Source organism: Anser brachyrhynchus (assembly GCF_964034855.1).
Source record: "Anser brachyrhynchus genome assembly, chromosome: 14".
Taxonomy (NCBI): Eukaryota; Metazoa; Chordata; class Aves; order Anseriformes; family Anatidae; genus Anser; species Anser brachyrhynchus.
Window position 1 is genome coordinate 12,001,277 of NC_137709.1, and position 7,802 is coordinate 12,009,078.

Consider the following 7,802-nt stretch of genomic DNA (forward strand, 5'->3'; position numbering starts at 1 on the left):
GAAAGGGGAAAATGAAATGAAATGAAATGAAGTGAAACGAAACAGAACAAAGCCAAACAACACAACACAACACACAGCAGGCTTGCTCCCACGGAAAGCCCTCCCCGAGCCCCCTCTCCGCGCAGAGCCCCGCTCAGGCCCGGGGGGGCCGCGGGCAGCGCCGCTTCCCTGGGCCTTTGCTGCCCCCCGCTGGCCGCGGCCAGGCGGCGGCGGCGGCTCCGTCCCGCGGCGGGCCCGGGGGGGGCCTGGCCGCGGGCAGCCGGGGCTCCGCGACCCCGCTGCAAGCGGGGGGCCCGGGAGGGCCCCGGTGCGACCCCGAACCCCCCCGCCCCGTGCCCCTGGGAGAGGGCCGGGACAAGGCCCCCGGAGAAGCCCGCGGGCACTGCGGGACCCAGAGCCGAGGGCTCACGGCGGGGCCGGTGTGCTCAGCGCCTGCTTGGAGGAGAAGGAGAGGAAAGCTGCAGCAGTAAGGAGAACCGGGACGGAGCAGCCTGAAGGGTTCTGTGCCCTCGTAATGCTGCTCGCTCCTGAAGGGCAGCACGGCGTGGCCGCCTCACAGCAGGAACCGGGCGAAGCAGGCGAGGCCCAAACCCTGCGTTTGTCGGGGCCGAGTCCCAACAGCTCTGCACCAGGGCCCCCGGCAGGCTCCAGGTCCCCTCTCTGGGTGCTGGTGGCAGGACAGGACCCGGGTCCCCCTGCTCAGCCTCTCGCGAGCTCCAGGACAGGGCTGAGCCACCCACAGAGACCCAGGCGAGGGCCGGGGCAGGCGCTGGCGAGGGTAGGGGTCTCCGGTGTGCCGAGACGAGCCGCAGCGACGTCCCGCCCGGTGCCTTGCAGCGGCCAGCACCTCACGGGTGAGTTGAGTTACCCGACCGGGGCGAGATTTGACTTGAGCATTTACTACGGAACAGCCAGCGGAGTGTCTGTGCTTACCTTTCGTATGCCATCTCCGACCACAGTGCTTTGTGGTTCATTACCCCTCAATGAACCCAGGAACGTCTGCTTGGCAAAAGCCCGTCCTCCTGTGAGGCGTCCGGCACGGACCAGGGGACGTTCCTACAGCTCTGTCACCAGCATGTTCCAAGAAGGGATCGCAAGTTGAAACACTGAGTACTTTATGTTGGTATTTAGGGTTACAACAGAAAAAACTTACATGTTGCAGCTTTATAAAGCAGTGATAAATCAACGGGGTCAATCCCAGTCACTAGCTCGGCAAGCACATGGTGCTGACAGCTCACCACAGACCACGGTGCCACGTATGGGCTATGCACACAGCTTTATCTCTGTAGCCAAGTTGTCTCTTGCACCTGCTTAGTTACAGCAAACAGTCCGAGCACATCCGCGGGCAGGCTGTCACAACACAATCCTGCATCACTGTGCTTGCACATCTTCGCCAACTGCTCTGCTTAATTCCTTTTGTTTTCCTGAAAACCTGAGCTGCTACCCTGTAAGGTGCTGGCCAAGGGAAGAAAAAAAAAAGGCAAGTCAAGGAATCCAAGCACAGAATTAACAGGACGGCAGATCAGACACCTTGGGACACCTCTTCATCCAGACAACGGTGCAGGAGCCAGGTCAACGCAAGGAAGCCATGCCACAGCTGAAGCCGGCATCAAGGCAAAGGCACAAGCAGCAGTCATTTTTTCTTGAAGCTCTGGTGACACCAAGTTATTCATATGCTCCGCAAGACTCACAGAAGGACCAGAGAGCACAGAGGCAGGGGTGCGTGTGACCCTCTGCAGAAGTGCAGAATTACCGACCTGCGCTGAACAGACCCCACCAGCAGTCACTGACAGCAGTAGCACTGCATCCACTCACAAGGCTCTAGGTCAAGATTAAGAAAAAAACAATACTCCCAAGCTGTACGAGTTTCAATAAAACGTGCTAAAAACTGGCTCAATAGCAGACACAAGGAATCAAAATCAAACCACCCCATCAGAGCTACCGACAGTGCCTTAAGAGGTGAACAAAGAGAGGATTTTAACACAAAACACCAGCTTTTTGTGCACGCGTGTAAGGGAAAGGGAGTCAGAAACCTGTCCAACCGTAAATCCAGGCTCACCTTTGCTCCTTCAGACCAAGTAATTCATGATTTTTTTCCCCCACACCTAGCACAGCCTTACTGGCACTTTTCCCCAGCTTGCAGCCACCCGGACTGGCCCAGCGTTGGCTTCTCCCTCTGCCGCAGCGCGCTCGGCCCCACCACCTGCTCCGTGGCGCACAAGCGAGGAGCTGCCTGCGGCCGGAGCTGGCGTCGTCTCCTGGCCCCACCGCCAGAGCTGGGGGGAAGGACTGTCCTGGTTCAGCTGCACACAGGGACCACACATGGTAAGAGGGAAACTAGAGTATGGTGTTCGTGGCACGGGACACCAATCCTGACAGAGGAACTTGGAGGAGAGCTTACACTGCCCAGCAGCCCACGCTGAATGACCCCTAACCAGCTCAGCACCCGCCACCTTCCCTTCCTGCGTGAGCTGGTCCACGTTTAGGAACTTGGGACGCTCAGCGGCGGGTGCCAGTCTCAGCAATGCAGTCCTAGTTACTCCACCCCACGCTGCCTTCCCACCGTTTGCTTTTGGAGGTAGGTGTTCCCTAATTCCTCTCACCAGTGTGATGCTTTACGCATTGAGCTTGTCACAACAACCTGAGACCGCACAGGTCCACGTGTACAAATGACAGCTTCCCTTGCTCACTTGGGTCCTCCTACCAGCACCAGGTTACGAAGGATGTTGCGTACCTCAATATTAAAATAATAATAATAGGTTGTTGCCTTCTGAAAAGAAGGCAAGGAAAAAGCCCTGCAAAATCTCCAGTATTTGCAGACTGCATAAATCCACTCCTGTCAAGACAAAAACCAAAAAGGAGGTGAAGATAAGTATGCCCATAGATCGGGGCAGTGGCACCACAGGTACAGGCTGCCCTCAGTCAGGCTTTGGAAGATGATCTCTGTTATCTTCTGTTTATACACATATATATATATATTTAATGAAAAAAATTTATATTGTGGGCATCATACATCAGCAAAGAGCTTTCTAGGGCAGAAGTCTAAGAGCAATTAAAAAAAGATGTTTTAATAACAACTATAATTGGTGATGCCATTTTATATCAACAGCAAAGTGTCCCTCTCTGACTGTTCCTGGCTACGAGAAGCCCTGCTTGCCCCAGACCCTGAGATCGCCATCAGTACCACTAAGCTAGTTTGGATTGACTACTTTTTGATTGACTACTTTTGATTGACAAGAACAAACACGGATAAACAATTCAAGATCACACAAACTTAAGGACAGAGAGGAAACATACATAGAAATCAGTTCAAGGTAACAAGAGGTCACAGAACCTGTACTTCTCCTCAGGAAGCTCTTGAAGCAAGTGTAGAAAAGCACCACAGCTGCTCATCCTGTTCCTGCCTCCTTACACAGGCCTTTTAATTTTGGCCACTCTCAGAAAAATATGGTCTAGCCAGACTTCCAGTGCTGATAAACGTGACTTCCTTTACATAGTGAGCAGTGCAGAGCCTGAGAACTGCCACTAGCGGTTAGTGACCAAATGAACAAGATCCCAGCCAATGTAAAGTGCTGAGTTGCACGCTTACACTCCGTGACTTGGTCTTTCAACCCCACCATTTGCAATTCCATCCTGAATCTGTTCTGCAGGCTCAGTACACCCAACTACTACCTGTACAAAGCCATATCAGCAAGAGTCTCTGTTCTTGGGAGTGGACTGACTTTTCCCCATAGCTAGAGCTGAAGAAATGTTTACAGCCACATGAGCAACTTGGCGAGATGTTTATCCATGAAGTAATATTGATTAGAAATACATTTGGTTGTGGAAGGGCAAGAATTGCAAATACATCGGATCCCCACTCACCTCGGGAAGCTGTGCCCTGACTACACAGCTATAAGGGCTAAATTCTCACACACGGGAGGAAAGGGGGGGCAGGCTGAGGCAGAAACACAAGAATAAAACAATTTTTTGACTGGAACCAAAGGAGGAACAGTAAGCCATGGGGATAAGTCACTTTAGTTGTGCAAGCCTCTGAACAGTCAAGGAGGCTCTGGCTCCCTTCGATGCCCCAGCTGCCTTGTGCTGTTCTACCAGTCGATTCCAGCTTTACAGAACAGAGCCCGCTCAATCAAGGGCGCAGGCTTTAGCGCTGGCTTGCTTTTAAATCAGAGCCAACTTCTCAGATTCTTCCTTCTTAGGAAGGAAGAAGGCAGCACTGGGCTTGCTGAGAGCAGATGCGGTTCTAGGCCGAGGAGCAGGCAGAAGACCACCAAGGCCACTCAGTCCTGCCCAGGAAGCGCTGGCTGTTTTCAGTGAGCAAGCCAGACACGGCAGGAGCCAGAAGGCCAAGAGAAAGGCGGCTGGAGATGGCTGAGCAGAGGCAGCGCAGAACTGGATCGTCAGGGAGAATGCAAAACTTGTCACAAGAGGAAAGAAAAAAAAATGAGCCAAGGCAAGCTGAAAAACGGGCAAAAGGCACAGTTAAAGCAAAAAAGCAATCAAGCCACGGTAAGTTTAACGGAATCATTTAATGGCGATCAAATTGCAACACATTACAACAGTACAGGTAGTGTTAGAATAGCTCTAATCACACACACGTTCCAGGGGAGGGCAGGGGAGGGGCAGCGAGATGATGCTGTAGGAACTCCTAACGCCTCTGATGGCTGTCACGCATGCAGGGGCTGGTCTCCACACATCCACAAAGATGGACAGCAAGTTTTTCTCCTGTTTTTAATCTTCCATCAGGCACCCTCAAAGCACTTCTCATCCCTGTGTATTCCCTGTAGGAAACAGCTTCTGCCAAACCCCAAAACAACTACAGTTTGCCACTCTGATCACAGGCTTGTTACAAGCCTACACACGGGAGCCAAGGAACGGAAGGAAACAACAGTTAATGGGTGAGGAAGGAAAATGAAACTTTTCTAGGTAGTTGTAGGAGACAGAGGTAGGCTTCCCTAACGCTGAAGGGATGAGAGCAACATTGCTCCAAGGTTCTTTAAGGATTGGTTATGAGGGAAAGGATGGCCTTCCTTCTCCTCTAATATCCCGGGGGGGGGGGGGGTGTTTCTTCTTGCAGAAGGCTTCCAAACTCCGCCTGGGCAAGCGAGCACGCCTGGAACCTAAGCCAAAGCACTCCTCCATCTGGAGTGAAGCACTGAGTCTGTTCAAGAGATGCGTTGTTACGTTACTCTGGTTCTTTAGAGCAAGGTGACACACAAACAAATTTTAACCGCTTGGAGCAGGCCAGTTGTCCTCTGCACCTCCCACGTGGCCAGGTGTTCTGCCAGGTTCTCTCTCCCAGCAAGAGCTGCTCAGGGCCCTCGAGGAATGCCGACTTCAGCTGAGCAAAGCAATTCCCGTTGCCTTTCCTTTAGACTTCTGACATTCTACCGTACTTCAGCACAGGGAACATGGAAAACAGCTCTAGAGCCCTTTTACTGCTGCAAGCAGCGAGAGCATGATTAGGACTGTTAGAAAACGAAGCCAGACATTTCCATCAGTAGCTGCAGCTACCAAGAGCTAGGAAAGCCACAGCCTCCAGTGGCGGGGACAGGTCACTTTACTAAACCTGCTAGGGACACAGGACTGTACCCTCATTCCACTTCCTCTGATAGCATTTGATGTGTCCAGGTGGAACAGAAAAAAATGTAGACAGTTCAGTAAGCACTTGTATAGGAAAGCAACCTCAATGCAAAACTTTGTGCTTGCACTGACAAAAGGCTACTCAAGAAATTCAACACCACATCCTACCCAAGGATAACTTGCAGATATCAAGTCATCAGGCCCCAAATAGTGCCTACAGTGAGTGCCATCTTAGATAGTAGGTCAATGTTGCCTTGGCTTAGAGTCCAGCACCCATTACCCACTGTTTACGCTAACTGGCAGTTCCTGCATATTTAACAGTGGCCACTTAGTACTGAGCTAGAGAAGTTTCTGAAATATATGGGATTATGTTACTTTGTAGGCAAGTACCATACATGGATACAAATAGTCCCTGCAAACTCAGGTTACAGACAGTACACGTTACAAGGAGGTATATGTACTGCCAAATAATGCCAGCTGCTTCAAGGAAGCAATGGTGCTAGAAGATACAGGTTGTATGTGTTATAATGCAGCATGGCTCACTGCACTTGGAGTCATTTGGCCTCTGGTGTACTCTTGCAGGGGATGGGTACTGATGAACATAAGCAATGTATCCAGTCACAGAGGTTCAGCTTTACAGCACTGCCAGAGTTAGAGGAAACTAAGCAATCCAACACCATTTTTTAAAATAATAAATAAAACAGACTTGCTTAGCACGTGACAAGAAAAAATAAAAAGGAAACTGAATAAGCATGTACAATCTACACCATGGAAGTTCCAGTGCAAAAAAAAGCCATGCAAAACAAAGCAGTTAAAATACTAAATCAAGTAAAAAAAATTGGACAGGGACTGAAGTTCATCATGCAACAAGTTCAGGGTTCCTAGAAAGGCAACAACCAGGGCCCATGGCTTCTTGTCCTGCTTCATTACAGTAGACCATAGACAGTTTCAAAAGAGCAAGTTTCTAGTCCCAAAAGGCTATGAACTAGACCAGGTTTTTAGCTAAATCCTGGAAGAAAGGCTTCCTCCTCCATTTCACAGTACGAACGGCCAGCCCATGAGGGACTCCATCCTTAAGAAATATTGCTTACTTAGGCTTGCCTTTACTAAACCTTGACTTCCATCATGCTATCAGTGCAGAATTCTGAACCGCTTGAATAATTCATTTCAAATGAGACCACCATCTTAACACAGGCAGAGGTGTTGCATCTAAGCTAAGGTTGTTTCAACATTCAGGACTCAACTCTTTCAATTCCTACATGGCTGTGTTACTTCCTTCTCACCTAGCATATGTGTCATCCACCCCATCACAGGAAGCAAAGCCATCATCCATGATTTCTACATTTGTTACCATTCCTTTCTTTCTCTCCCACTTACAGCTCTTCTGTACATGCCTCTTGGCCTCTTCTAGTAACTGCTGGAGTCAAAAAAGACAGATCTGTCACAAGAAGTCATTCTTGGGTGGCTCACTGGTAAAGCAGCTAAAGGAAATTCCAAGTCTTGTTTGTTGCAAGGTTTGCAACAACTCTACACCACTCTCCTCATCTTCTCCAAGAAGGGGGGGGGTCACCAGGTACTTACTACAAGAACATGAGGATGGCTCCACCAAAGGTGGAGCATGCTCTCTCCCTCTGTCATGAAGGGTCTAACAGGAGCATTAGCTTGCATGTTAGAAGTTCAGTAAAAGGTAATGCCAGTCAGTTGAAGACTAACAAAACCAAGATACTTCAGGCAGGTGTGCAGCCACTGGCTTACATTGTAGTTTTGACAATGCAACATGTTTTTACCCAGGGCCACACTTGAGCAATAGGCCACTTAATGCTTTTTAAAGCAGTGGAGACCTTGTGGCATTAACATCGGGGTGTCAAGATCAGCCAGTTCTTACTAATCCTTGCACACCATTTCTCTCCCCTTTGCCTGTAGCTCTGTCACCTGGCCGGGAACCACAGCTCTGTGCTCCTCATCCTTCTGAGTAAAGCTCTGCTCTATTGCTTTGTAGCTGCCTCCAACAGAAGGCACTGCCTTGTCCCCCCAACAACAGTTCAAAGGCAGTAATTTCATCACATGGCTAACGCAGTAGTCTTCAAGCCTGCTGGAGACACACATGTATTTAAGTTTCACCTACAGCTTGCTGTACAGAGGACTCCGATAACACTGCTCACATTTACAGCTAGAGTTGCACACAGAAGGACATTGAGAGATGAGACAAGTAGAACAGA